This window comes from Schistocerca gregaria, chromosome 8 (assembly GCF_023897955.1).
Source record: "Schistocerca gregaria isolate iqSchGreg1 chromosome 8, iqSchGreg1.2, whole genome shotgun sequence".
In the NCBI taxonomy this organism is placed as follows: domain Eukaryota; kingdom Metazoa; phylum Arthropoda; class Insecta; order Orthoptera; family Acrididae; genus Schistocerca; species Schistocerca gregaria.
Genome location: NC_064927.1, coordinates 188,010,646 through 188,036,894, shown reverse-complemented (window position 1 = coordinate 188,036,894; position 26,249 = coordinate 188,010,646). Strand labels below are relative to the sequence as shown.

Here is a 26,249-nt window from a genome sequence, read left to right as displayed (position 1 = left end):
TTTATCAATAGCACAAGGAAATCTGGCATTTGTTAAGTAATGGCCCCTGTGTGGATAACCTAATGAGTTGACTAATTTGACATAAAATTAATTTAATGCCTTCAAAACCACAACAAAATAAATAACGTCAGGGAATGAGAATGGATGGCGTTTTAAAATTAATAAGAGAGGCCCTACGATATCATAAAGAGAGTTATTAACTAGTATCAAGGTCAAGGGAGAACAATCATATAAACAGAAACTTCAACTCTATAACATTTCATTAACACAAACTCAGGTCGGTTGGCAACAGACTTGGGGAACATTACTGGAATTTATGTGTAGATAAAACTGGCTATTACGAGTGGAAGAATGCCAGTATAGACCAGCACACTCTGCAGTATTGCTCCACTGACTGGTCTCTAAAGTAAAAATATAATTAAGCATGCAGTGGTCACTGGGAGTGACTACTGAGAGTACAAGGCTGCTATAAAAAAGACGGCCATGAAAACAATTGGTAAGGTTCTGACTTTGCCGAAGCTGCGAGGTGTTACCGATATAGCCAGTGAAGGACGAGATGCCATCGTCTGCATGCGGGCGCTGCCGAAGCTACAAGGTTCGGCGGTGCATCACACTGCGAGATGACCCCACGTCCGCCGGTGATTGTCTCACGTTGACGACAATATTGAAGTTTCACATGGGTGTCCGTGGAAACAGAAGAGCTCCAACGTCTGCACTCCGCCACAGACGAGAAGCAAGTCCTAGCAACTACCATTGCTCAGAACCTTCCGAAAAACCGCCGTTCCTCAGATGTTCTTGAATAAACCTATCATGTCCAGGCAATCATGTTTTCTAGCAAGGAGACCTGATCTTCCTCAACCAATCACTGCAGTGCAGTACACATTCTGGTCTCTGAAGAAAACAGCTCACAATGCCTGGAGCTCCTGCAGCCAAGACCCGAGCGCATTTCGAAAGATGAAGGAAACTTCCTAGTGAAAACAAGCTCTGTCTCGTCCATAAAACGATTTAGTGAGCGCCGTTTTGGCGAGGCACGGCGGCATCTAAGAAACGAGACATCCGGATAAATTCGTCGCCCAGTCTCACAAGGTACACAGTTCTTGTAATAAACACATTAGGCCGGTCGCGGTGGCCGAGCAGTTCTACGCGCTTCAGTCCGGAACCGCGCGACTGCAGCGGTCGCAAGTTCGAATCCTGCCTCGGGCATGTGATGTCCTTAGGTTAGTTAGGTTTAAGTAGTTCTAAGTTGTAGGGGACTGATGACCTCAGACGTTTAGTCCCACAGTGCTCAGAGCCATTTGAACCATTCTTTTTAAACATATTAGCCAGGAGCCAGCCCGACGCCGCTTTACCTGGATCTGCACACGGGATAACTCCCACACTCCCACACCACGTCAACTCGCTAATAAAGAGGTTAGGCCGGCGCCAGGTTGTCCAGCCACGGCGTTCCGACCCACTTCATTGGCCACCAGCGGAACAAGGCCGACAGCCAGAATGGTGGTCCACAAAGCACTGTCCTGCAGGGCACACGTCCAGTTTCGGTGATGAGAGGGTTCCATGAACTAGTTTACTGCTCCGAGGAACCTTTAAAGATGCCCCTAATGCAATGGTCAGCAGTGTCTAAAAATCTCTCTAGCTGGGATAAATTCTTCTACTCCTACTCAAATCATGCAACTACTGTAAGATCAATCTGTGGTTTATCCTAATCCTAATAGTCCATCAGATTACTATCAGCCAGGGAAAATTTAGATATACCAAATGCGAATGAAAGTCTATAATAATCACCGAAACGAAATGAAAGGGGAAGTGCCTGACGGGTATTACCACAGCAGTGGCCTGCCCGGAAGGCACGATTTCCTTCAGGTTATATTTCTCGGGAGGCGTCTGCCTGCTTAGATGGGTGGTAACGAGCTCACCTTAATCGTAAGGTAGGCCAGGTTCGATTCGCGGCCTGGTTGGAGATTTTTCCGCTTGTAGACTGAGTGTGGGCAACGGCCTTGCCGCAGTGGATACACCGGTTCCCGTGAGATCACCGAAGTTAAGCGCTGTCGGGCGTGGTCGGCACTTGGATGGGTGACCATCCTGGCCACCGTGTGCTGTTGCCATTTTTCGGGGTGCACTCAGCCTCGTGATGCCAATTGAGGAGCTACTCCACCAAATAGTAGCGGCTTCGGTCAAGAATACCATCATAACAGCCGGGAGAGCAGTGTGGTTACCCCACTGCTCTTCTATCTGCATCCTCAATTGAGGATGACCCGGCGGTCGGATGGTCCCGGTAGGCGACTCGTGGCCTGAAGACGGAGAGTGAGTATGGACTGGGTGTTGTGTTGTCGTCAAGATCATTTCATCCTCATCACCGGTGCGCAAGTCGCCCAATGTGTCGTCGACATCAATAAGACTTGCACTTGGCGGCCGAACTTCCACGGATAAGGGCTCCCGTCCAACGATGCCATACGCTCATTTCCATTTTTTTTCTCGGGAGGCACAACATGCCTCGCGGGGTGCCCGCGTGGTTTGAGGTGCCATGTCGCGGTTTGCGCTGCCACTCCCGCACGAGGTTCGACTCCTCCCTCGGGAATGGGTGTGTGTGTTGTTCTTAGCATAAGTTACTTTATGCTCGTTTAAATACTGTGCAAGTCTATGGACCGATGACCTCTGCAGCTTGGTCCCTTAGGAATTCACACACATATTTTTAGGCGCAACATACCTCTTAATGGGCAGCATGATTATGGCTATGTTTTCACAAAAGAGTACAGACTATCAAATAAAGGTCACTTTAAAGAATTGATGAATTTCCTATCCAAGATACTGAATCATTGGCACAGTATACTTCTGTTAGTCAGAGAGGTACATTTCTGTGAGGAAGTGTACAAAATGATTTCACTAACTGTTGTGGTGAAAAATATATTTCGCAAGATAACATACATAGAATACAAGAAAACGGGTTCTGTACTATTGGGTTCGATGAGACGACTAACATTAGTTACAAAACTCAGATGAAAGCTTTCCTCATTTATATTTAGCAAGGTACGATCAAAGAACATTTGGTACGTTTTATCAATCCGTGAGAGCTAGAAAAAGAAACTGTGTAAATAAACTGTAAAATTTCGCCACAAACGTAAAATAAACTAAGATTTCTCTTCACCTTCTGCAAGTGAGGGTGGTCAACAGAGTTGCCACTATTTGTGAGAAGGACAAAGCAAATGAAGGAAATAAAGATCTCAGAAAGTGGGAGTAAAATTAGGTAAACCTGTGTTACACACTATGACAAGTCCTAACCTCGATCATAGTAACGTTATTGGTATTGATGTCATGAGATCCAGGGTTGAGTGAGCAGTCACTACAGTACAGAAAGATAGTAACAGTTTGAATGAGCCCCTTGTTTAATCATTTTTTTACATTTGTCTCTTTATAAGTACTCTGACGTGCTATCACTTCGAAACTTAATTGGCATGGTTAAAAAGGCTGTTTCCTTTTTGACACCTTCGCTAAAAAGAATTTCAATGTTCATAGAGCATGTAGAGGACCAGCTAGTCTCAATGTGTGAAACAAGATAAAAATGCACCTGACTGCAGCGTCTTTTCTACAAAACAAGGAAAAAAATCGCCTGTCATGCCCTGATATTTTTTTTTTTTTAATTGACACGCCTTGCACAGCAGCTAGACACTTTTTATATGCAATCTGTAATGTATGACTCAACGTAACTCTCGCCTACTTTGCTGATACGTTTAGCCAAAGGCTACCTGTCGGTAGGCTGTTCTTCCAAAAAGAGACTGTTGATGTTAGCAAAACAACCGAGACCTTAACCGATACATTCACATTTTTGAAAACAAAGCGATAAAATATGGTTTCAGAATTCAGCCTGCTGTACATCCAAGCCAAAAAAAGTGGCGGATATGATAGGAAGCACCAACCAAACACCCAAAATCATGTCTCAACAAGACAACAGGTCTAATGCCGCTCTATCATGTATAGAAAGTTATTTTATGGTGAGTGTCGGTATACCTTTTCCTGGCGTAATAAACACCGATCTAGAAAACTGATCCTATAAAGACGCTCTCAAACTCTAAAATTTCAACACACTTCTAACGAAAAACTGCTCATCTTCAACGTGGTCCATCGAGTGAGCAATTAGGGATGCCGAAATTCTGGCAACGAAGTACTACAAAGTAATCGAATTGAATAAATTAACTGCATCTGTAATCTGATGGAGGAGATCAAGCTGTGGGTGGCAAAATCGAAAAGGGACAAAAGGTGTCTACTGGGCTATGCAGTTGAGAGTTTGCAGTTTTGCGCGTCAGAAATTTTCCCTTCAATCAGATCTTCAATGATGATCCTTCCATCTCTTCCTGTATCAACTACAACAGCAGAAACATATTTCTCGACACTTAAACACATAAAGAGCTGGTTGAGCAACGGCTGTGTGGCTTAACTGGACTTGCTTTGTTATACAAGTACGTATGTCCATAGAGACATCATCATTACCAATTAAAAGATTATAAGCAGGTATAATAAGAAAGGTGGAAAGAACAGAAGAGACATGTTTTCTTAAGTATAGATAATATAAAGCCAACTGTTCTTCTGTAATATAAAAAGATCGAGTAGTTAACATTCAAACACTTATATTACTATTTACAATCTTAGATCCAAAACTGAAAAAGTACAAAACAGAAGGTAATGTGCGTCAGACACGAAAAATATATACTGTACGAGTAGAGAACTAAAATGAAAAATATAAACACGATAAATTTTTGTTAAATGGCCTTCTATGCCATATTTTAATCACATAGTGTATTAAAAAATAGAGTATTTCACCTAAACTACGGAATGGACCTTCAAGTAAACTTTCAGCTACTGTAACGGTATCATATAATTCTCAATGTTTACAATGGAGAAGCACTTTTTGTTGTAGAGTTGGTGTGTTCGACCGTACGCTCTCTTTAGTTTCTCTGCTTGAGTTTCTTGAGAGTTTTTTTCTGGTCCAGTAGGTCCCAAAATTTCTCCTAGGTATTTAAAACGTGGAACTCTGTTTATCTGTCCATATTTTGTAGTGAGATTCTGTATGTTTAAGAGTGTACACATAAATTCCGTTTTCTCAAAAGAAATTTGGCGCATCCCTTGAGTATTTCTGTTTGATGTATTGCATTTTGTTCATTGTCTGTCAAAATTGCAAGGCCATCGGCAAAGACTAGGCACGTGACTTCAGTTTTCCTTCCAATCTTCACTGGTTTCCATAGGCCACGTATTCTAAGCTCACTCTCTCGTTCCCTTATGACCATGTCCAATATTATATTAAACAGAATTGGAGATAGTCCGTCTCGTTGCCTTACTCCAGTTCTGATCTCAAAACATTCCGAGATTTCCCCCATGAATTTTACTTTACAGGTTGTGTTGGAGAGTGTCTGTTCAATGAGTTAACATGTTTTCTGGTCAGGTCCGAGTTCTATTAGAGTGTTGACAATTACAAAACTATTTTATTCTAATTTCAATTTATTCTCTTTTAAGATGCTTACCACCTCTGTGTTGATAAACAGCTTGGAGAGCTTGTGGTTGCCTGTTAATAATCATGTAAAGTAAGCTACTCAGAAAATGGCTGTGAATGCTACAGTTTTCAAAATATTTAAAGTTTTTTGTCTAAGATAGAGCACATTTTTGTACTTTTTCCATATTTTTGAGTGTCAAAAAAGCGTAAAATAGTAGTTAATGAGAGTTTGTTTCCTTAACTTTCAAGGGGAGGACCCATGGATCATCCTTCACATCCTGGCAATCGCCCAAAGCCACAAAATTCTATTAATCCGTAACTGATATTATGACGTAACGCCAGGACACTTCCACCTCAGTTACAGGTCTCAATAGAACACGTTCGCCGTAGGCATTTGCCAGTTTATGGCATGTGTACGCTCATGTAGTAGGTTCCTATAACACTGTGTGCGAATGCCCCTTGAGTCACGGTTGTGTGCTTGCTATTGTTGAAGTGAAATAATTTGATCTTGAGAACCAATACTTCTGATTAAGCGATCTCACGAAAATTACACAGGCTAGATAGCTCCTTGAAGAGTCAGTATTAGCAATAAATAAACAAAGAAAAAGGCAGCTTCCAAGTTTGACAAGAGAGAAATTCTCATAGGCTGTTCCTGCTATGGGGATGGTGCTACTAGAAGCGTATGTTGCGAAAAGAGGATCCGTAACTGAAACGGGGTTGTGTAATTTTCCGGAAACCAATTCAGATGTTATTCTTGTATTTCATTAACTCTGCTTAGGTGTTAGAGGTATTCCCGTCTCTGATATTGTGGGGGATAGCACTCCATATTGTGCTCCTGCTGCGAAAAAGGATATAGACACGGGGATTTTGTAATGGGTTGGGACAGAAACGATTTTGTGGTAATCGGACGAATGTTTCTGCTGAGTTGTTTACATATTAACATTGAAGCCGAGGACGGTTCAAATGGCTCTGAGCACTATGGGACTTAACTTCTGAGGTCATCAGTCCCATAGAACGTAGAACTACTTGAACCTAACTAACCTAAGGACATCACACACATCCATGCCCGAGGGAGGATTCGAACCTGTGACCGTAGCGGTGGCGCAGTTCCAGACTGAAGCGCCTAGAACCGCTCGGCCACACTGGCCGGCGAATATCAATCCCTTAATATCACGACCTTTTGCTTTATGACTTCGCATTACCTAATTATTGGCTCTCGGGGTAGATTCACAACACTAAGAACAGCTCTTTCAGTCATTCCATCTTCCAGAACACTGGAAACCACTACCTTGACTGCTGAGTCACCCAGCTCCCCTCGGCCTTCATTGCCAGATTCGTCTTGAAACTTGACCTCGTGCCCTGAAAACAAAGAAAAGATTTATTTATGTGGCCCATTCCACCCAAATTTGGTATGGCGCATACTATGCTGCTAACATCGCACGTTAAACCAGGGGAGTAATAGAAACAAGCTCAAGTAATCATGATTTCGTTTTTAGAATAGAATCTATATTAGATTACTTAAATATTAATACTAGAGTGATTATATTACTGTTCACTTCCAACAGAATAAAACGACGCTGAAAATTATATTGTTCACCAGCTTCGAGACTAAAAAACAAAATATGTTTGTGACACAAATTCACCAGCTACATCACTCATATTATATCAAATAACCGAGAGATGTCTGCGTTTTATTCCAAGCACTGCTTGCGTTTTCTGTATAACAAGCAACCCGGGAAACGCCAAGTGAACCATATTTCCCGCCAGCCCGCACCAAAATTGGTTCAAATGGCTCTGGGCACTATGGGACTTAAAATCTAAGGTCATCAGCCCCTAGAACTTAAAACTACTTAAACCTAACTAACCTAAGGACATCACACACCACCATTCCCGAGGCAGGATTCGAACCTGCGACCGTAGCGGTCGCACGATACCAGACTGAAGTGCCTAGAACCGCTCCGCCACACCGAGCCCACACCAACTGTCGTTACACTAATCGTTTTTTTTCCATTTATATCCTAACGATTGCGTATTACTGCTGCATAGTAAATAAACAGTGTTCCCATGAGGTATGTACCTTTAACAGTAACTGGCTTTTTGTTTACTGGTAAAAATAAGTATTGATAGGACTGGTGCCTGCTTCGGCAGTCCGTAGTCGAAGTTCATTCCCATGGCTTTAGGTATGGCTCACTAGACCATTAGCTTAGGCTGGCTATCTCTACTGATCTGATCCATATGCACTCCTCTTGTGAACGAATGCGAGCTAATAAAATGCTGCTCTACTCGCTTTATCCAATAATAACAGTGCGTCTACAGCTCTTAACAAGCCTGTTTGTATGATTTCTGATAAAATAGACCCGGTGACATAAAGTAATTGTGTCAGCTCTGCAATAAAGATGACACAAAGCGCTCAACGTTTTCTAAGCACTCAGCTTTATTCTGAATAAATGAACCCTTCACAACTCTGTATCTTCTATCTGGGATTATAAATTATGTCTGACAGCTGAACAGCAAAGAAGTGCTCGAGAGATTTTGAGATCAAAGAGCAGTGTACCCTCCAGAAGATAAACACCTTGAGAGCAATGTGAAATATTTGTACGCCGGCGTGTGACCGGCCGGTAGTTGGTATTACCGTAAGCCCTGTCCACTCTCAGCTCTAACCAGTAGAGAGGATGGAACGGGATTTCGCCGTAGCGGACGGAAAGTGGCGCCAAAGTAAACATCACTGAGTGGCAGCGTAAATGGAAAAAGCGTCGCCTTGGTGATTACGAAAGCACTCCGCTCGACGTTAGAGACAGACTCAGAAAGAGAAACAGGTGCTGTAATCTCATCTGATACGAAAACTGTATCACAGTGTTAAGGCATAATGCAGAAATCTTTCTGCTTCCCCTACAGCGTCTAACCTCTACAACTCCCTCAAGTACCAGGGTATTTATACCTCGATATATTAACGTGAAGTTTCGTATCACCCTGTCCCGTCATATCGTCAATCTTTTCCACATAATCACCTCATCGCTCATTCCCATCAGAGCATAGCAGGAGCCGAAAGTCGAATTCGGCCACAAACGTTGTCATGACACTAAAAGCACAAACAGCCCTTCTGGAATCCTGTTAGGGGGCATATGCATGACTACTGCTCGCAGCACCTGTACCGGCGGCTCCGAAAGTCGTCAAAACAGATTCATCAGTTTACTATCTTACTGCTTACTATGAATTTACAGATTTATAAATCTGTGAATTTTTAATACGTTTTTGTTCTGATACATTTCTGTACGAAATGTAAAAGATCTAAACACCTGACATTCACTTTTGGATTTTACACCTCACACAACAGCAGATACTCTGAGCAAATTACTCGTGCAAACTGAATTTTGGTGTGTAACGTTCTTTTAATTATTTTAAATTATTCGTGTTTGTTACTGGATATGCCATGCATAATGCTTGTCTTACGGAAAAGTACTGTTTAATGTGTTGTTGAGCAAATGGCGTCCTTAATTAGTTTTACTGTAATCCAAAGAACAATTAAGCAACTTAATCTGGAAAACCAAAAAGTAATGCCTATAATGAAACCAATACCTATGAAATTTACTCAGTCTCGTGAGCACCGAGTTCTATGGCCCTGTGCAATTAACTGATAAAATTCTCTCTGCAAATAAACAATGAAACATATTTTCCTTAGCTCTTGATACGCAACAGATGGAATCTTGCTATTCTGTTCACTCCACAGTAGGCATACAAAACATTCAATCTTGGCTCAGCAAAGTGCAATGCCATCCGGAAAATCGCTTCATACAAGGAATGTCACACGACATGGTAGAGGATGAGGTATTGATAACAGGATATGCTAAGACCAAATTCTCCATTTCGAAAATTGTATTCAAAATAAAGTTTCTCCTTCACAAAAATTTAACATGAAAGATTTTACATTAACTTCAAAAACAGTGACCTTCTCAAGTGTTCTACAATTCTCACTTTCTGACGTAGTTAACATTACTTGGGTTGTTACATGACATAAGGTCTGACATAGTTTGACAAAATAGATTCCTGAATTTAACTTGTCTGTATCAGGATTACAAAACACACAAAATATTACAAATCGGGTATACCTAATCAACCTGTACATTAAAACTGATGGAAGACACTTAGTTCCTACATTCAAAGGAAGATAATGTTAGAAACAGCAAAATCCACATTGCGTTGCTGCATACTTAAAACTAAATATACAAAATTTCATTACCTTACAAAACTGTATTGATCCTCATTATTGGAGTGCAGCTCATGGCAGGAACACTTATTAAACATCAATATTCCATCATTATTCCCAAAAATTTTGTGCAGCTCAGGGCATAAACACTCACTAAATATTATAAAATACTCTTGTATCTAACACAAATTGCCGAGAAAACAAATCCTTAATCCTAAATCTTTACGGCAATCTGCCTATTTTACATAGTACACTAAGACGAAAATATTTGTAAAAGGTCTTCCAGTAAACAGTGTGAGAAGTATCAACGGTGTTTAATTCCATATAAGTTGTTTATGTCGTACCTTCTATGTACTGCATTTCCTGCAGTCTCATGTACTTCTGTTTATGAGCATAATGTCTCGTTTGAATACAATGGGAATTTGGTACATTAGTTCTGCAAAATATACAAAATTAATGAGTACTGATATGGACATGTGTTACAGGGTACATTGATTTCTTAAACCTACATAGGTGAAAGCAACAAACTAGTGACATCATGAAGTACATAAGATATAGCGCAAATTAGACCAATAGACTGGGCATAAATGAAACATGGCAATATTATAAAATACAAAAAGTGACTAACCTAACAAAAAATATAGTGATAATTCAACAGGCAATAGCATAAATTTCAGCATAGTCTCATAAAAAATAGCACATTACATAGTATCAGTAAAGACAAAATAGCATCAGGAATCAATGATCATAAGATGTATAGAAGGTATATAAAAACGCATACAAATTCATATTATATAAAAAAAAGTTTGAGTTAGAGTTTGCAGCAGTCAGACCACCCAAGGTATGTGATCAGCTGGACACATGTCAAAATAAATGCTGTCTCTTTCAGTTGTTGTTTTCATGTACACCAGTATGAAAACAGAAAAAGGCCTAAGCTTACGGTAAGACAACAGACCTGCAAGATTCTCCCTGCCGGGCACGTTGCCACCTAATACAATGCTGAATAGTCAAGGCAACGTGTAAACAAGGTGCCAATAGAATTTGTATAAGCACGGTAAATGCATCAGGTAAAAATATCTGTGTTGCGTCATATTATTATGTACACTACTATGTAAATCAGAATAAGCAATATAAAAGCTGGCAATATAAACCTGCACATATGTAAAAAAAAAATTGGCAGTTAGCAGAGTTCCTGGAAAAAAGGGAAAAAGATTTATACAAAGCGAAAAATAAGTATTTGTGGCATTTAATCCTCAAAGTTCTATCTAGCTACGTGAAATTAACCAAACAAAAGTTATTCTATTAAGTGCTTGACGTTGCTGATGTGGTGACTGCTGGAGATTTTCTTGTTTGTAAAGTTTCAAAAATGGTTCAAATGGCTCTGAGCACTATGGGACTTAACTTCTGAGGTCATCAGTCCCCTAGAACTGAGTACAACTTAAACCTAACTAACCTAAGGACATCACACACATCCATGCCCGAGGCAGCATTCGAACCTGCGACCGTAGCGGTCGCGCGATTCCAGACTGTAGCGCCTAGAACCGCTCGGCCCCTTCAACCAGCTGTAAAGTTTCACATTGGGATGGGGAAGATTACGTATCCTAAAAGGTCCAGAATATAAAAGTTCAAATTTACTGCAACGGCACTTTCCTCTGTTGGATAGGTAGTGAGTGCGTACCAGTACTTTTTGCCCTATGCAAAATTCCTGGAGGTTACTCACCTGTTTTTGTTGGCGTTTGCGGCGTTGTGCTGCACGCTTTATATTGTTAAGCGAGATGCCTATAATTTCATGGTGACGTAATCTTATAGTAGTGGGAAAAGAAGCAATTTTAATTTTATTAGGTAGATCTATATTTTTCAACACATGATGCGGCTAAAGTATGGTAGAGCCGTTTGGTATTGAATTGATAACGTCCTGAAAATCTGAAATGGGCTTGTCCCAATCAATGTGTTTTTTATGACAGTAGATACGACAAAGTTTTCCAATGTCTTTCATGATACGCTCTGATGGGTTGAAAGGTGTAATATTGTGTAATATTTCTAGCTTGCAGTGTGCGTTTCCATATTACTGTTCGAAATTGCGGTCCACTGTCAAAATTTACCTTCTGAACGTGTCCAACATTAAGAAAAAAGTGTTTAGTAAAAGCGTTAGAAACAGTTGTCGCAGTGGCTTTTCGTAACGGAGTGAAAGATACAAATTTCGAAGTTAGTTCTACAGCAACGAAAATATAACATGATACATAATGTGAGATATTGTAGAAGATTTAGTTTCTTGACAAATTTTGCAAGCCGCCAAGACTCGTCGAATTTTCCATGTTTGTGAAATAATAGTTTTGTCGTAGTATCTGAAAGCATTTGCCAGCACCATAATGGGCATGACTCAAGTGTGTATACCAGATTAATTTATTGATAAGTTCTTCAGGTATGCAGAAAGTCCAGTTATCGCTGTCAGGCGAAACAGAATATTATTGTGCACGGTGTTGTAATTTTTTATTGTTGTCTGGCCCGTGTCACGCCACAGAAGTTTGATTTCTTTCCATATGGCGTCTTTGCTCTGCTCTCTGGCGATGAATTTCAACGATGCTGAAATAAAATTTTCAAAAGCTACTTGTTTAATGTAGGGAAGGCTGAAATTGGTTTGACAGATATTAGCGGCGATTTCTTGCTGGTTACTGCACAGTGAGCGAGAAAGCGCGTGTGCTACAGTTTCTGGGTTCCTGGTATGTGGACAGTTGTAAAATCAAATTCCTGCAAATAAAGTTTCCAACGACTAAGCCTGTCATGTGTGAATTTACCTGATAAAAGAAATTGATTAGTTTTGTGAAATGCGTATACAGGTTGTGTGCCCGCTGTATAGAAAGTAACAAAATTTAGTGAAAGCCCAAACAACACATAATGTGTCGAGTTCAGTGGTAGAATAGTCTCTTTCAGCTGATATGAGGACGCGACTAGCAAACGCGATGTTCTTCTTAATAGTTGTACCATTTTCTCTGTTTCCTGAAATACGTGAACACCAAGAGCAGTCTTGGAGCTGTCTGTATCAATAGTAAAATTCTTCGTCGGGTCAGGATGTGATAGAAGTGGAGCGTTAAGTAAAGCATTTTTTAAATTAACAAACTCGGATTGTGCTCGGTCGTCCCACGACCAGATAGTATTTTTATCACTGACATGACACAGTCTACAGGTATCTTGGGTAGAGTGGTGCATAAAGTTGCGAAAAAAATTGACCAAACCGAGGGCGAAGTTGGTATTTTTTTATTTTTATTTTTTATTTTTTTTTATTTTTTTTTTTTTTTAAGCGGAATTGTGATGTCACGGACGCCTTGTAGTTTGTCGGGATCGGGGGTAATGCCGTCAGCCGAAATTACGTGACATAGAAATTTAATGGAATTCTTGTCAAAATGAAATTTTCTGAGGTTCACGGTAACACTTCAGTTACAAAATTTTGCAATAGCAGGCGAAGAACAGCAATTATGTTCCGAAAAAAAAGTTATGCAATTAAAATGTCTTAAATGCTTGTGGTGATTCTGTCTTTTAATTCATTTGGAAGAAAAGAATAGTATTCATCGCATGGATGAAATCAGTGGAGCTAGTTGTTAAACCAAAATGAAATTTACAAAATTGGTAGCAGTTACGCAAACAAAGGAAAGCACTGTGCTTTCTGCATTTAGGGTGCAATAGAATTTGCCAGAATCCACATTTTAGGTCCAGAGCAGTATAGATTGACGTTCCGTGAAATTTTTGTAGGATCTCTTCCAGCATTTGCGGACGATCGGTTTCAGTAATGATGATTTCGTTGATCTGACGTGAATCCAGCACAAGACGAAGTGAGCCATCTTTCTTGTTAACTACATGAAGGGGGTTAATATAATGACTAACGGCTGGTTCAGTGATACCTTGGTCAAACATAGCCTGAAGTTCTTGTTTGACTTGATCTCTAGAGATGAACGGAATGGAATAATGTTTTGCCTTGAATGTATCATGCGTTTTTACATGAAATTCGTAAACAAAACTGGGCATGGTTCCTGGTATATTGCTAAGTACTTCACAGTGCTGTAAAAGAATGTTCTGTAACTGTTGTCTATCGTCATCCGTAGAAGCTCGGCTTTGAGATACCCTTTCATTAATTGTTTGTGCTTCATCGAAGTTGAAATCATCTGGTAGATCATTATTATTGTGAAAACACATGTTGTTGTAGTTGTTGTGGTCTTCAGTCCTGAGAGTGGTTTGGTGCAGCTCTCCATGTTACTCTATCCTGTGCAAGCTTCTTCATCTCCCAGTACCTACAGCAACCTATATCCTTTTGAATCTGCTTAGTGTATTCATCTCTTGGTCTCACTCTACGATTTTTACCCTCCACGCTGCCCTCCAATACTAAATTGGTGATCCCTTGATGCCTCAGAACATGTCCTACCAAACGATCCCTTCTTCTGGTCAAGTTGTGCCACAAACTTCTCTTCTCCACAATCCTATTCAATACTTCCTCATTAGTTATGTGATCTACCCATCCTATCTTCAGCATTCTTCTGTAGCACCACATTTCGAAAGCTTCTATTCTCTTCTTGTCCAAACTATTTATCGTCCATGTTTCACTTCCATACATGGCTACACTCCATACAAATACATACATAAATGACTTCCTGACACTTAAAACTAAACTCGACGTTAACAAATTTCTCTTCTTCAGAAACGCATTCCTTGAGATTGCCAATCTACATTTTATATCCTCTCTACTTCGATCATCATCAGTTATTTTGCTCCCCAAATAGCAAAACTCCTTCACTACTTTAAGTGTCTCATTTCCTAATCTAATTCCCTCAGCATCACCCGACTTAATACTACTACATTCCATTACCCTTGTTTTGCTTTTGTTGATGTTCATCTTACATACTCCTCTCAAGACACTGTCCATTCCATTCAACTGCTCTTCGAGGTCCTTTGCTGTCTCTGACAGAATTACAATGTCATCGGCGAACCTCAAAGTTTTTACTTCTTCTCCATGAATTTTAATACCTACTCCAAATTTTTCTTTTGTTTCCTTTATTTCTTGCTCAATATACAGATTGAATAACATCGGGGAGAGGCTACAACCCTGTCTCACTCCTTTCCCAACCACTGCTTCCCTTTCATGTCCCTCGACTCTTATAACTGCCATCTGGTTTCTGTACAAATTGTAAATAGCCTTTCGCTTCCTGTATTTTACCCCTGACACCTTCAGAATTTGAAAGAGAGTATTCCAGTCAACATTGTCAAAAGCTTTCTCTAAGTCTACAAATGCTAGAAACGTAGGTTTGCCTTTTCTAAATGTTTCTTCGAAGATAAGTCGTAAGGTCAGTTTTACCTCACGTGTTCCAACATTTCTACGGAATCCAAACTGATCCTCCCCGAGGACCGCATCTACCAGTTTTTCCATTTGTCTGTAAAGAATTCGCGTTAGTATTTTGCAGGTGTGGCTTATTAAACTGATAGTTCGGTAATTTTCACATCTGTCAACACCTGCTCTCTTTGGGATTGGAATTATTGTATTATTCTTGAAGTCTGAGGGCATTTCGCCTTTTTCATACATCTTGCTCACTGGATGGTAGAGTTTTGTCAGGACTGGCTCTCCCAAGGCCGTCAGTAGTTCCAATGGAATGTTGTCTACTCCGGGGGCCTTGTTTCGACTCAGGTCTTTCAGTGCTCTGTCAAACTATTCACGCAGTATCATATCTCCCATTTCATCTTCATCTACATCCTCTTCCATTTCCATAATATTGTCCTCAAGTACATCGCCCTTGTATAGACCGTCTATATACTCCTTCCACCTTTCTGCTTTCCCTTCTTTGCTTAGAACTGGATTTCCATCTGAGCTCTTGATGTTCATACAAGTGGTTCTCTTATCTCCAAAGGTCTCTTTAATTTTCCTGTAGGCAGTATCTATCTTTCCCCTAGTGAGATAAGCCTCTACATCCTTACATTTGTCCTCTAGCCATCCCTGCTTAGCCATTTTGCATTTCCTGTCGATCTCATTTATGAGACGTTTGTATTCCTATTTGCCTGTTTCATTTATTGCATTTTTATATTTTCTCCTTTCATCAATTAAATTCAATATGTCTTCTGTTACCCAAGGATTTCTACTAGCCCTTGTCTTATTCCCTAGTTGATCCTCTGCTGCCTTCACTACTTCATCCCCTTCAAAGCTACCCATTCTTCTTCTACTGTATTTCTTTCCCCCATTCCTGTCAATTGTTCCCTTATGCTCACCCTGAAACTCTGTAAAACCTCTGGTTCTTTCAGTTTATCCAGGTCCCATCTCCTTAAATTCCCTCCTTTTTGCAGTTTCTTCAGTTTTAATCTACAGGTCATAACCAATAGATTGTGGTCAGAGTCCACATCTGCCCCTGGAAATGTCTTACAATTTAAAACCTGGTTCCTAAATCTCTGTCTTACCATTATATAATCTATCTGATACCTTTTAGTTTCTTCAGAGTTCTTCCATGTATACAACCTTCTTTCATGATTCTTAAACCAAGTGTTAGCTATGATTAAGTTGTGCCCTGTTTAAAATTCTACCAGGCGGATTCCTCTTTCATTTCTTAGCCCTAGTCCATATTCTCCTACTACGTTTCCTTCTCTTCCTTTTCCTACTGTTGAATTCCAGTCACCTATGACTATTAAATTTTCGTCTCCCTTCACTACCTGATTAATTTCTTTTATTTCATATATTTCATCAATTTCTTCATTATCTGCAGAGCTAGTTGGCATATAAACTTGTGCTACTGTAGTAGGTGTGGGCTTCGTGTCTATTTTGGCCACAATAATGCGTTCACTATGCTGTTTTAAGTAGCTGACCCGCATTCGTATTTTCCTATTCATTAATAAACCTACTCCTGCGTCACCCCTATTTGATTTTGTGTTTATAACCCTGTAGTCACCTGACCAGAAATCTTGTTCCTTCTGCCACCCAACGTCACTAATTCCCACTATATCTAACTCTAAACTATCCATTTCCCTTTTTAAATTTTGTAACCTACCTTCCCGATTAAGGTATCTGACATTCCACACTCCGATCCGTAGAACGCCAGTTTTCTTTCTCCTGATAACGACATCCTCCTGAGTAGTCCCCGCCCGGAGATCCGAATGGGGGACTATTTTACCTCCGGAATATTTTACCCAAGAGGACGCCATCATCATTTAATCATACAGTAAAGCTGCATGCACTCGGGAAAAATTACGGCCGTAGTTTCCCCTTGCTTTCAGCCGTTCGCAGTACCAGCACAGCAAGGCCGTTTTTGTTATTGTTACAAGGCCAGATCAGTCAATCATCCAGACTGTTGCCCTTGCAACTACTGAAAAGGCTGCTGCCCCTCTTCAGCAACCATATGTTTGTCTGGCCTCTCAACAGATACCCCTCCGTTGTGGTTGCACCTACGGTACGGCTATCTGTATCGCTGAGGCACGCAAGCCTCCCCACCAACGGCAAGGTCCATGGTTCATGGGGTGGGTTTTCAAATGGCATTTGTGGATGCAGAAATGAACTCAGTACGGTTAATGTTTCATTCTTTTGACGAAAGTGTGTTTTTAAACTTCAGAGCCAGTTGTTGTTTGCCATTCTTAAGCATCAGATATGAATTCTTAAAATCAATAATGGCATCATGTGTAACTAAAATACTCATGCCTATTGTTACATCAGTGATGAGGACGTCGAATAGCATGTGATACCTGCAATTGAAAATGACAAATTTGTTTGTTGCTTGACATCGCCTCCTTTGCCGGAAACAGCTCTTCTTATTTTAGTTTTGCTTAGCGGAAATGTTGCGCAAGAATGATCATGGTTGCATTTATTAAAGGCTATTTGATTTATCACCGTTAGAGGTGAACCAGCGTCGATCAAAGCAGAAAATAAATTGAAGCCAATTTTAATTTCAACTATGGGATGAGAAATGTTCTTTTGAGTTTGGTGTCTCTCTTGTAACAATGTGTCCCTAATGTCACCGAAGGTTATGACGTTTTCCTGAACGGTGTTATGAGCAGAAGAATCGCATTTCCTATTGAACATCGTCGGCAGTTTCTAGTCATGCATTACCAGTTGACTAATTGGTGGCAGAAGATTGTTGTGATGATTCAGTTATATGTATTGTGCCGTTGTTTTGGTCTGCATAACGCCACGGTCGATGGAAATGAACATTAGGTTCATTAAGAATGAACAGAGACTGCTGGAGCTGATTGTGATGAAACGTTGCTGTTGTCAAAATCACGCTTAAATTGTTGAGTATTTCTTATGGTGAAAATTTCTTTTCTGTTGATCGTTTAGATGTGACTGTGACCATTGGTTTTTTGGCGAGAAGTTATTCTCTTGCGGTTACGTAAAATTACTGGACTGGGCTGTACTGGCAAAGTAGGGCTTGTCGATCGTATTGTTGTTGGATATTTCCGGGCTGCTGCGGCTGCGGCAAGAGTTGCGGCTACAAACTATGACTGTTGGCGTCGAAATTCTAATATTGTTGCTGCTGCTGAATACACTGGTTATCAAAATGTTGTCTCTTTTTAAAATTTCCATGAAAATCGTTACTGGAACCAAATCTATTATTTCTATTGCTATGGAATGTGCGGGATTGGTCGTTGTAACAGAATGATTTGTTACCTTGTTTGCTGTTATGAAAATTCTTATTGACAAATGAGTAGTCCCATTGATGAATTTCTAATAATTGTAATAAGTCCCTGAAAGCTGAAATGCTTTCCTTTTTCTGTCCTGTGAGAAGGGAAACTCATAATGAGAGCGGAAGTTTTGAGATGCATAATTGTATGAGTGCAGACTGGCTATACGGATCGCTCTGGTACTGGTTTGTTGAACCGTATATTTAAAAAACTGGGTGCTAACGGGAAAACTGGAGTTTTCAAAATTGGGTAAACTAATTATCTGGTCTTTCATGCCTCGCTGCGTCGTTTCCGACTAATAAGCAGATAGAAATGCATTTTGGAACTCTTTGAAGGAGTGACATTGTCTTGCTTTGGGTCTCATATGAATCGAAGATTCTCCCTCTAAAAGGCTAAAGATAAATTCGTACTTCCGTGTCACTGGCCAGTTTGGTGGAAGCGAAAATGAAAATTGGTGCACCCAATCGAGGGGTGCAGATCTGTGCGGTTATTTCTAAATACCCTGAATTTCTGTACAGAAGGGAAGTGTCTTCAGCCGAATCCTTCGCGTTGTAGATTTTTAAAGACTTCGGCGGCGTAAAAGAACTAATTGTGAGATGACTGGTTTGTATCAATGTCACGCACTGTTTGTAATCTGCTCATATTATTGTGAGGCTGAAAAGTAGGTGACTGTTGCTGTTGCATGTTAGTTTGAAACTGATTGCGCGGAGAAAATTTTCTGATATTGCCTATGTCCTGATATAAACTGTTAACTTTCCTATGTAGTGAAGTGTTATGTGCACGCAGCAGGTATAATGTTTGCTGCATGGATGATATTCTTGAGATTCAATGAACGGAATGGGAGCTGTGTCATCTGGTTTATTTTCAGTTTGATTTTGTAATCTTGTCGATAGCTTATCATATCTTTCTGTGAGCGTAACAATGTGTGTGGAATTGTTTGAATCTAAAGCGTCGACTTTCTTCTGTAGTTTGTGTGTAGTTTTGCTCATATTTTTTAAATCTCCTTTAATTGTGTGAGGGTCCTGCACAAGCTCTATTTGTTCAAGACGGGAGCTTAACGACTCGGCACTTATGCAGTGTAAGGGGTACATGCGCTGATCACACTGTCTGCTTTCACAAACTTATTCATGTTGGTATGCCAATATGCTGCAGAAAATGCGGAATTTCTCTGGCGTCAACGTTTTGGGGAAAATCCATTCTACAATTTCATTGAGCACGTTCGACAAATCTATCTTAATGCTGCAAATTAACTTGAGGTAGCTGTTTTTATCTAATCTGTGATTCGAGCTTTAATGTATATCTGTGCAAAATAAACAAATATGATTTTTTGAGAAAATGTTGTTATTAATTTCATCTTTTTTGCAATTTTTTTAAAATTCCTTGCATACGTATGCAATACATCATTTTTGACAAAAAATATTTTTGAGACAGTTAATTGATTCTTTGTTTCCTTCAGAAATAGGTACTTTTCTCGCGATCAGCGGTTCTACCCCCTATAGTGCCAACGACTCAGTGTCATCCGTACACTTTTCTTCAACTTTTTGGATTCGTGTGTCTATAGTGGTTTTGAAATCAGTTATATCTGTCTGTATTTGGTTCTGTGATCGCTTTACTCTATTAACCTCGTCTGTATACTAGCGTCAACATGGGTTGTAAGACTAGTGATCAACTATCGTTCGACTTTCTGTCTTTGTACTGCTAATGGCTGTAACAACTGTTTTTCTCTGTGTGTTTAAGGATAAAGCATTTGTATTGCTTTTCTGAGGTCTCAGTGTGAACTTTAAGATGTGCATCTAATCTAGTGTCTTGTTGATCTATTCTTTCATTAACTGGCTGGATTTCATTTGTAAGCTTTCCATAGGTTTCACTGCATTGATATCTTAGAGCATTAACATCAGCTCTCAAAGGTTTGGTACTATCTGCACATTGCCTGGCTATCGCTTCAATTTTATCACAGACTTTTTCACTGGCCTTAATATCTGTATTTACCTGTTTCAAACGGTTATCAATCGTTTCTGTGTACGATTTAGGCTCGTTGCGTATGGTAAAATTGTTCACTGAAGTGAGTGGTGGTGTCAACTTGTACTTCTAGTATGATGAAAAATTGTTCATCATTTTTATTAAATCGTTCACTGAACATGTGTATGAGATTTTGAAACATCGCTTCCATATTGCTTTGAATTCAGGCGCCGGGTTTCACCAGAGTTGTGCCTTGTGGTGTGGTGACATCATCTACAATCATGGACGTCTCGTTTGTTGCGTTATCTGCAAAATTACCGTTTACGGAATCTGACGGTTTTTTAAAAACAGATTGAGTGCTTGGCACTGCTGTTTACTCTGACATACTATTGTGGACCAGATCCATTGTGTGACAATTAGGCAAAACACCGACCTCACTCGTTAAACAATCACATTTTGAATTGTGCACATCCGCCATGTGCAGATCAGCGGCGTCCGCAATAACGGAATCTACCGTCTGCTTACTAGTCAGTGGGAAAAATTGTAGTGTCAGGAAATTGTTCATTATTTGGAGAAGCGGAACTCACGTTTTCTGTGGTGCTTCGCAGCTGTTGCGCCGCACAGTAGTCAATGTCATTCTGAACATTGTTGTCAGTAGTAGGAAAATCGTCTATTTGTGTATCTTTAATTGTGAAATTACGCCCCGGAATCTTAACACCCTGTATGTAAACTACATACAGGATGCAAATCCAAAGACAAAAATTCAACACTCAGCTAAAAAGAAAAAAAGGAGCGGAGCATAAGAATGCCGATGAAAGTTTTATACAAGTTAGTAAACTGTGTTGCGCCACAAAATCTAAATACTATTACCGTTACAGAATGATTGAGAGAACAGAAAATATATATGTCTGACTACTTAAATATCAAAGAATGCACAACGCGAACGACTGGCCGAGCTGTCGCCAAGTGTAACGTTCTTTTAATTATTTATAATTATTCGTGTTTGTTAATTGATATACAATTCGTAATGTTTGTCTTATGGAAAGTTACTACGTAACGCGTTGTTGAGCAGATGGTGTGCTTAATCAGTTTTACAGTAATCCAAAGAAAAATTAATCAACTTAATCTGGAAAACCTGTATGTAATGCCTATAATGAAATCAGTACGTCTGAAATTTACTCAGTCTCGTGAGCACCAAGTTCTATGGCTCTGTGCAATAGACTGATAAAATTCCCTATGCAAATAAATAATGAAATACATTTTTCTTTGCTCTTGAGTCGCAATGGATGTAATCTTGGTATTCTGTTCTCTCCACAGTAGGCATACTAAATATTCAATCTTGGCTCAGCAAAGTGAAATGCCAGCCGCAAAATAGCTTCATACTAAGAATGTCACACGACATGGTAGAGGATGGGGTACTGATAACAGGATATGCTAAGACCGAATTCTTCATTTCTTCAATTGTATTCAAAATAAAGTTTCTCGTTCATAAAATTTAATATGAAACATTTTACATTAACTTCAGAAACTTCACAGCTGTTCTACAATTCTCACTTATTGACGTAGTTAATAATACTTGGATTGTTACATGACAAAAGGTCTGACATTGCTTGACAACATAGATTCTAAAATTTAACTTGTCTGTATCAGGATTACAAAACACACAAAATATTACAAATCGGCCTCACCTAATCAACCTATACATTAAGTCTGATGGAAGATACTTGGTTCCTACATTCAAGGGAAGATACTATTAGAATTAGCAAAATCCACATTGCATTGCTGCATACTTAAAACTAAATATACAAAATCTGATTACTTTACAGAACTGTATTATGCCACATCCATGCGCCAACAGCTAAATTCTCACAGCTAGCCACCTTAAACAGAGTACAACGGCAACTGCTACTGCACTCAGCGCGCCCCTGCCTACAATCGATTCTGCCACTCAGCCAATATCCTTGGTTCAGTGGTGTCAAAGATACAATCGCTTCTACGTCTGATAACCATTACATGTCATTTTTCATGAAATATATAACAAAATCGGACTTCACGCATAAGTGGACCCCACACAGGTGATTATATGCAATAAAGTCGGATTTCAGAAATAAAGATACCAACAGCATAAAACAGCCTTTCTGGAGTTCTGGTAGGGAGCATATGCATGGCTACTGCTGGCAGCACCTGTAGCAGGCTGTTCCGAAAGTCGTTTAAACAGAATCATCAGCCTGAAAACTTACCATGAGTTTTCATATTTATGAATGTGTGAATTTTTTAATATGTTTTGGTTCTGATACTTTGGTCTTTTATATGTACGAATGGTAAAAACACCTGACATTCGCTTTTGGATATTACACGTCACACAACGCCAGATACTCCGAGAAAATTAGTCGTGCAAACCGAATGTTGGTGATTATATGCAATAAAATGCATTTCATTAATAAAGTGAATATTCAACTGGAGAGAGAGTTTGTGTCGAAATCACTTACTTGTTAGCACTGTGTTCGATTTGATGCTATGATGCTGTGAGGCATGTACACTAGTTCAAATGGCTCTGAGCACTATCGGACTTAACTTCTAAGGTCATCAGTCCCCTAGAACTTACAACTACTTAAACCTCACTAACCTAAGGACATCACACACATCCATGCACGACGCAGGATTCGAACCTGCGACCGTAGCGGTCGCGCAGTTCCAGACTTTAACGCTTAGAACCGCTCGGTTACCCCGGCCGGCAGACATGTACGCTGAAAATTAGAAGTTCAGGAAATATAGTTTGAGAACATAAAATGATAATATGGTCCAGTACAAAAGGGCTTGGAAAAGCATTCGTGATAAGATTTAATTCTGCGTGTAACTTTCTTATGAGTCTATACAGACCCTTATATTCTGTACCATATCGTCTTTCGGATTGCCAATATTGGCGGGGAGACAGTATTTTCCTAAATTAGAGCTTCCAAGCTTACGTCTGCAGGGGTCACACTCAACGTGTGCAAGCTACGTGTTGTCTCATCACATAACCATCACCCGACAGCAAAAGAATCTGGCGATCGAGCTGGTTCGGGACAATCTCGTACAGTCTGAGAGTGACATGGACTGTGTAAAGGCATTATTGTGCTGGAATGGCACATCACGTCTCTGTCTTACAAGAGGAACCTGCTGTATGTCGCCTTATGACACAGTCGAATTATCTCAGGGGTAAAGAAGGATGAATATAAAGGGACACCTGTTTTGTCTTAGTTACCAACACTCAGCAGTTTTCGAGAATATGACGCTCAAAGTTTCGATGTTACTTCATCAGTTCGCAGATGCAGCATTAAATCAAACTAGGTGAAATCGTAATGGCTAAGAGCACACCTGTGTATTTTTGCACTCCATGTCCACATCCAGTCGCATGTTCTTTCATTGTGATATAAGTATGCAACATATATTGTTGTGGCCACATGTAGTAAGCGTTGCTTCACTCTGTGGGGAATGGCAAACAGGGGCGCGCCAGTGACCGAGGCGTTGCTAAGTAAGCACGCATAGACAGCCTTGCTGACAACAGCAGTCTACCAACAGACTGACGCAAGGACGCACACAGACCGAGTGCCGAGCGAAGCACGGAGAGTGCTGAGTAAGGGGAAGTGAGGCCAGCATGCTAAGTTAAGCTGCAATATACTGAGGGAGTAATAACAAAAAGCTACCACCGAGGGTAAAAAACGTCCTCCTGGCAGATATAAATAGTGGAACGCAGGCAGCAACAGACAGAAGTCATTAGGAAGCAGTTCGGATCTGAGGACGGACGTTCGGTCTTCGTAGGTGACGATTCCGGAAGTCTGTGCCAGCTCGCAGGAGTCATCCGTTCGCCGCAAGACGTCAACTACAGCGAGAACTTCCAGCAGGACCGGCCGCAGCGCGGTCTTGGTCGCCGGGAACTGGCGCCCGGACTTCACAGCAATCCGGCCCCACGGCGCGTGGTCCGGCCATGACGGGACCTCGCGGACATCGCAACTGACGGCTTCCCATCCGCCGGTGCAGCAGGCGTCGGCAGCTGACCTCACGGCGACGTGGCTCCGTGGGCGAACCCGTACTCCGTACTGGGCGCCGAGAGGCGACGAGTTCATCTCACCCACGGGGCATCCTGGCTTCAGCGGAGCACTGGTGGCCAGGGGCACCCGAATGCCGTCAGCGGTGTGAGTTGCGCGCATTGTCGGAGAGCCGGAGAGATCCGCAGGGCTGGGAGAAAGTTCAATAAATAATTCGAAAACTCCACGGCGTCTCAGTCTTTAGGCGCAGCCACTGTGTCTGGGGCTAACAAGTGGAGAGAAGGCGTAACAATATATATATATATATATATATATATATATATATATATATATATATATATATATATATTACAAAGAACAATGGAGGAAACTAGATGCCGCTATGGATGGCCTGCTAGTTGGTGCTGTCATACATCAAACGGAGATCAAGTGCGTTTTTTGTTTAAATGGGAACCCCCTTTTTTATTAGTACGTAAAGAAATATGAATGTTTTAGTTGGAGAACTTTTTTCGCTTTGGGGCTGATGGCGCTGTAATAGTCACAAAAATGGCTCATAACTTTAGATAAACAGTTGGTAATAGGTAGTTTTTTTTTAAATTAAAATACCGAACATAGGTGCGTTTTAGCAGTTTATTTCGGTTGTTCCAATGTGATACATGTACCTTTGTGAACCTATCATTTCTGGGAACGCATGCTGCTACAGCGTGATTACCTGTAAATACCACATTAATGCAAAAAATGCTCAAAATGAAGTCCGTCAACTTCATTGCATTTGGCAATACGTGTAGCGACATTCCTATCAACAGCGAGTACTTCGCCTACCGTAACGTTCGTACATGCATTGACAATGCGCTGACGCATGTTGTCAGGCGTTGTCGATGGATCACGATAGCAAATACCCTTCAACTTTCCCCACAGAAAGAAATCTGGGGACGTCAGATCCGGTGAACGTGCGGGCCATGGTATGGTGCTTCGACGCCCAATCCACCTGTCATGAAATATGCTATTCAATACCGCTTCAACCGCACGCGAGTTATGTGCCGGACATCCATCGTGCTGGAAGTACATCGCCATTCTGTCATGCAGTGAAACATCTTGTAGTAACATCGGAAGAACATAACGTAGGACATCAGCATACATTGTACCATTTAGATTGCCATCGATAAAATGGGGGCCAATTATCCTACCTCCCATAATGCCGCACCATACATTAACCCACGAAGGTCGCCGATGTTTCACTTGTCGCAGCCATCGTGGATTTTCCGTTTCCCAATAGTGCATATTATGCCAGTTTACGTTACCGCTGTTGGTGAATGACGCTTCGTCGCATGCAAAAAATCTGTCATCGTCCCGTAATTTCTCTTGTTCCCAGTGGAAGAACTGTACACGACGTTCAAAGTCGTCACCTTGGAATTCCTGGTGCATAGAAATATGGTACAGGTGCAATCGATGTTGATGTAGCATTCGCAACACCGACGTTTTTGAGGTTCCCGATGCTCGCTCAATTTTTCAAATACTGATGTGCGGATTAGCCGCGACAGTAGCTAAAACACCCACTAGGGCATCATTTTTTGCAGGCCGTGGTTGACGTTTCACATGTGGCTGAACACTTTCTGTTTCCTTAAATAACGTAACTATCCGTCGAACGGTCCGGACACTTGGATGATGTCGTCCCGGATATCGAGCAGCATACATAGCACACGCGCATTGGGCATTTTGATCACAATAACAATACATCAACACGATGTCGACCTTTTCCGCAATTGGTAAACGGTCCATTTTATCACGGGTAATGTATCACGAAGCAAATACCGTCCGCACTGGCGGAATGTTACGTGATACCACGTACTTATACGTTTGTCACTATCATAGCGCCATCTATCACAAAGCGAAAAAAAGTGGTCCAACTAAAACATTCATATTTTTTTACGTACTACATGAA

General features: G+C 40.7%; 1 pseudogene; it reads left to right on the top strand.

The window, feature by feature from the left end:
- The first annotated feature begins 1,984 nt into the window (after positions 1-1,984).
- On the top strand, positions 1,985-2,102 carry LOC126285595 (5S ribosomal RNA; annotated as a pseudogene).
- Positions 2,103-26,249: the final 24,147 nt, after the last annotated feature.